We start from the raw sequence: 5,747 nt of genomic DNA on the forward strand, positions 1-5,747 counted from the left end.
GGGGAAATCTTCAGACGTCCTCTTCCTCCTTAAAGTCCAACAAGGAATAGTCTCTGAGCAGACTGAGGATCAGTCTGCGACAGTCCTCAATGGACATCCTCTCCCGCTGGAGTGTGAGGCGCTTTCTGGCGCACCATAAAGCGTCCTTGAAACAGCACAGCACCCGCCAGGCGCCGTCAATGTCCTCCAAAGAAAAAGTTCCACAGAACAGCCCATTCAAAACCCCAAAGTGAGTGATGGCTGTCTGTGGCACAAAGTCCTTGAGTTCAGGTTCCAGGGCCCCCAACAGGGCCTGAGCAAATGAGCACTCCCAGAAAACGTGATACGACGTTTCCTCATGGGTGATGCAGAAGGGGCAGTGTCTGTATCTGCTCAGGTTCCTGGCATGCATAAATGTCCTGAGAGGCAGTCCCCCCTGGATAGCCATCCATGCCAGGTCTTTGTGCCTGTTGGTGAGGATGTTAGAAGAAACATTCCTCCAGACCACCTTGCAGGTGTCTGAAGGCAGGCCTGGAACCGACTCCAAAATGTCGCTGGCTCGGATGAGCTTGTAGATGGTCTTTGGCTTCCACAAGTCCGGCTTGACTCCCTGCAGCCCTTGCTCCCTGATGAACTTGAAGGTATCCAAGTAGAACCAAGGAGTGTCCCAGTTGTAGGGGATGGAACTATCCCAGGTGTCCCACCCCAGGGACCTCCAGAGAGGCAACAGGAAGAAGCGAGACATTGCGTTCCCGCCAGAGTCCGTATTCCGTCTTGGCAAAGTTCTGCGGACGCAGTTGCATGCAAAGAACACCCTCAGCTGGGTGGCGATGTCGGGCACGCCCTTACCGCCCTTGAGGGGTTCCTTGAACATGACTGCCCGCTTCACTCTGTCCATCTTGGAGCCCCAGATGAAGTGAAACACCGCCCTGGTGATGGCCTTGCAGGTGTTGACCCGGGGGGGCCAGGCCTGGGCGAGGTACTGCAACACAGGGAGAATCTCGCTGCGGAGTACCAGTGTCTTCCCTTCGATGGTGAGGTCTCTGAGGCTCCAGAGTCCAAACTTTTGGCGCATCTTGGCCAGTCTCTCCTCCCAAGACTTCAGGGCTGCGCCCTCGGCACCAAACCAAACTCCCAAAATCTTCATGAAGTCTGTCTTGATGCCAAAGGGCATGGATGCAGAAGAAGGCAGGAACCACTTTCCGAAGAGCATGACTTCCGACTTCCCGCAGTTGACCTTTGCCCCCGAAGCTTGGCCGAAGTCCTCGCAGGTCTGGACGAGCAGGTCGATGGAGCGCTGGTTGGCACAGAACACCGTCACGTCGTCCATGTAGAGCGAGCACTTCACTTCCCGTCTGTCTGGTCCCGGTGCGGTGATTCCCCCGATCTCTGGATTCCGTCTGATGCATTCGGCGAAGAGCTCTATACAGCAAACAAAAAGCAGAGGTGAGAGAGGACAGCCTTGTCTGACCCCGGAGAGAACCGGGAAGGGGTCAGTCTTCCAGCCGTTCACCTGCACGGAACTACAGATGTCATTATACATGATGTCAACATATGAACAAAACATTTCCCCGAGACCAAACCTGCGCAGGGCTCTGCACATAAACCCATGGGAGACACGGTCAAAGGCCTTCTCCTGATCAAGACTGACCAGGGCCGCGTGCACACGGCGGTCCTTGATGTATTGGACCGTGTCCCGGACAAGCGCTAGGCTGTCCGCAATCCTGCGGCCAGGAATGCCACAAGTCTGATCCGGGTTGATGATCTGTCCGATGACAGCCTTCAGTCTGTTCGCCATGACCTTGGCGAGGATCTTGTAGTCCACGTTCAGAAGAGAGATGGGACGCCAATTTTTCAAGTCACATCTCTCCCCCTTACGCTTGTACAGGATCGTGATCATCCCCTCCCTCAACGAAGGAGGCATCTTGCCCTCCACCACCATCTCCTCGTACAGCTCGAGCAGGTCCGGGCCCACGAGATCCCACAGCGCTACATAAAGCTCCGCTGGGAGACCGTCGCAGCCCGGGGTCCTGCCTTGCCTAAAGGATTTAGCGGCAGAGTGCAGTTCCTCCAACGTCAAGGGGGCGTTGTTGGCCGACAAACCTGCAGGATCAATAGTGTTAGAGATACCTGACAAGAACCTGTCGGCCGCTTCCGAGTTCGTTTCTTTAGGAGAGTAGAGGTCGGAGTAGTAGTCGCTGACCACTTCCATCACGGCCTCCTTCCCCTTCTGGAGTGTTCCAGTCTTGTCACGCAGCTCCGACAGGGGTGTGTGTCCTGAGTGGAGTTTCCTGAAAAAGAAAGAGTTACACTTCTCACCTTTCTCGAGATGCTCCACTTTGGCACGGAAGACAATGTGCCTGGATTCTTCCTCAAAGTGCTTTTTCAAGCACTTCTTGGTGTCCTCCAGGTCTTGCCTCACGTCCCAGCCACAGTGGTGAAGGTCCTGCAGGGACTGCAGCTGACGCTGCAGCCTCCTGAGTTCCTTCCTCCTGGCACACACTTGCTGGCGTCCCCTGGCCTGAAAGAAGCTGCGCAGCTTGACTTTCACGAACTCCCACCAGTCGCTGACCTTAGGAAAGAAAGCCTTCTCCTCTCGCCAGGCACCGTAGGTTTCCCTGAGCTCCGCTAGCAGTTCCTCATCGCCCAGCAGGGTGCAATTCAGCTTCCAGGAGCCTGGGCCCGGGGCAAAGCCCTCTCCCAGATCACCTTGAAAGTGAATGGCCCTGTGGTCAGAGAAAAAGCAGGGAACCATGGCGAACCCGCGGTGCCTGACTGCCCTGGAGGTGAGCACAAAGTCAATCCTGGAGCGCACAGATCCATCGGGGCGGCTCCATGAGTAGTTCACGGAACCGCGCCCCACGGATCCCACTGCGTCTCGCAGGGAAGCCTCTGCAATCATCTCTCGGAGCAGCTTCGAGGTGACGTCGAGTTTTGCGTATATGCTGGAGCTGCGCCCATCCTCCTCTATCGGACAGTTAAAGTCACCGCCGATTACTACTGCTCTCGTTGTGGCGAGTTGCGTCCGCAGGGTTTGGAAAAGTTCCAGCCGCGCGTTCTTCTCCGGGGGGGCGTACACGTTGATGAGCCTAACGGGCTCCCCCGCCCACGAACCATCTATGACCAGAAGGCGGCCACAGACGAGCTCATGGACGGAGTCAACAGTGAAACGTCCTCCCCGGATAAGAACCGCAACCCCTGCAGACTTGCAATCGCCACCCCCAGACCAGTAGGAGGGACCATGGGTCCACTGGGAGGACAAATGAGTGTACCTCCTCAGAGGGGGAAGTGCGCACTCCTGAAGCATGTACACATCACTCTGCTGTGTGGAAAGAAAGGTCAGCACAGTCTGCCTCCTAGACACGTCCTTTATGCTCCTCACATTAATGGAAAAGATAGATATCTCAGCCATCATGGGAAAGAGATGAAGGGGTTAGTCGGCAGGGGCTGTGCCTACCTCCCCTGGGGAGGGGGGGCGACCTCTGTGACCTCTGCAGCCTGACAAGTGTCCTGGCCCAGACCAATCTGATTGAGGACCTCGTTGAGGACCTCATTGAAGTCGGTGGAGAGATCTGGCTCCGACTGGGTCAGAGCCATCTCTTCCTCCACCTCTTCTTCCTCCAGCGTGTCGAGGTCCTCCCCCACGGGGTCGGGGCCTGCGACATTCTGGAGGACGGCAGGTCGCTTGGTGGCAGAGGAGGTGTCCTCCGCCGCCGGGCTGGCCTGCTCCTTCTTCCGCTTCCTGTACCCCGCCGCAGAGTTGCTGACAGGGGTAACAGGGGGAAGGGGCGGGAAGTCCTCCTGGGAGGACAGGTCCGGGGGGGGTGGGACCGGGGCAGGGGCAGGGGGGCAGGGGGGGGTAGGGGCAGGGGGGCCAGGGGCCGAGGGGCCGGGGGCCGGGGCAGAGGGACCAGGGGTAGGGGCAGGGGGGCCAGGGGCGGGGGGGCCAGGGGCAGGGGGACCAGGGGCAGGGGGACCAGGGGCAGGAGGACCAGGGGCAGGGGGGGCAGGGGGGCCAGGGGCAGGGGGACCAGGGGCAGGGGGACCAGGGGCAGGGGGACCAGGGGCAGGGGGACCAGGGGGACCAGGGGCAGGGGGACCAGGGGCAGGGGTACCTGGGGCCTGGGGGGGGTTCCTCTTACCCGGGTCCTTTGGAGGCTTTTGTGGCGCTGGTTTGGTGGCCGGGCCCTTGCTCAGGGCCCCGGCGTACGTCCTGCTTCTTTCTGGGCAGTCTCTGTAGACGTGCTCGGACCGTCCACAGAGGTTGCAGGTTCTGGACCTTGGGCAATCCTTGGTCTCGTGACCTGCAGACCTACAGAACCTACAAGAAAGCACACTGCATTCCTTACCCTCGTGCCCCGGCTGGCCGCACTTGCGGCATGACTGGGGTAGGTCCGGGTAGTGTAGGAGTCCTGATGACGATCCCAGGGAGAAGCATTGTTGCAGGTGTTGGAGATCTCCAGCGGGACGATCTCTTAGTAGCCTGCAAAACACGGCCCACTTACCAGTCCAGAAGCCGTTGGTGTCTAGTATCCGGACTGGGTCCTTCAATACGACACAGAACCTTTGGAGGTAGGTGGCGATGTCTCTGCCGGGGACGTGAGGGTTTCTCATGGACACCGTGATCCTTCTTTCGTCCCTTTGAATGGGAGAGTTCGCAGCGAACTTCCGGAAGAGGGAGTCGGGTCCAGCGGTCTTCACTGCCTCCCAGTACCTTCTGCACACCTGTAGTGAGACAAAGGTGACCAGGAACATACCTCTCACAAAGGACTGCACCGACAGAGTCTCTGCCTTGCTGAATCCCTGCTCGAGTATCATCTTCTTGCCGAAGACTTCCGGGGTCATTTCCGGGATTCTGCCATCCACCTCTTTCAGCCGCAGCACGACTGTCTGCTTCATCCAGGGCTCCAAGGGAGGGAGACCGTCTGCAGGGCCGGAGCGGTCTGGGGTGGAGGTGGAGGCGGAGGCGGCTTCTCCCGGGGTCTTGGCGGGGGCGGCGGTGGCCGCGTTCTGTGGCTTCTTGGTGGTCGTTCTCTTCCCCATCTTGGCGCAGAGGAGTTCAGAAGGGCTTCCCAGGGATCTTGGTCGGGTTCCTTCTCCTTCTTCTTCTTCCTCGGCGGCTTCACTCTCGCTTGCTTAGCCTTTGAAAAGGCTATTGAGCGTCTACTGCCCGGAGGTAGTAACGCAGAGTGAACAAGGGGGGGGAAGATCACAAACTCGTTCTGTGTGGGGGCTAAGCCTCAAACCCAATAGCAGCAAGTAGGTGAAGCCGGATTTAACCGACGATCCTACAAGGCCGAGAAGAGGGTACCCCACACAGACCAAATGGCTTGGATAGATACAAGTGTTTCTCAACGTCCTAGCTGGAAGCCGGGACACCCCTAAAGGCAAGGTCGATACTACACTTGATCTTAGCCAAAAGGCCGAGAAGCGATGCTGGTAGGTGAATTGGATCCTGTCTAAATTGTCCCTAGTATGTGTATGTATGAATGTAAGTTAGGGACCTTAGATTGTACGCCCCTTGAGGGTTAGGGACTGATGTGAATGTACAATATATATGTAAAGCACTGCGTATATTGATGGTGCTATATAAGTACCTGAAATAAATAAAATAATAAAGAATAAACAAGTGTAATGTACTGTATGCTGCTTTTACTAAGAGATTTGGCTGTTTTCCTCCTTGCAAAGCAGCCAGATCACTGCTCTGCGTACAGAGTTCTGCAGTATTTGTTTATATACACAAGATTCTGTGCTGTGATTGGACACAG

General features: G+C 57.3%; 1 pseudogene; it reads right to left on the reverse strand.

The window, feature by feature from the left end:
- Positions 1-5,281: 5,281 nt before the first annotated feature.
- LOC149450225 (U2 spliceosomal RNA) lies at positions 5,282-5,414 on the reverse strand (annotated as a pseudogene).
- Between the last annotated feature and the right edge of the window lie 333 nt (positions 5,415-5,747).

This window comes from Staurois parvus, unplaced genomic scaffold (genome assembly GCF_062004578.1).
Source record: "Staurois parvus isolate SC_StPar_1 unplaced genomic scaffold, SC_StPar_1.0 ptg000578l, whole genome shotgun sequence".
Taxonomy (NCBI): domain Eukaryota; kingdom Metazoa; phylum Chordata; class Amphibia; order Anura; family Ranidae; genus Staurois; species Staurois parvus.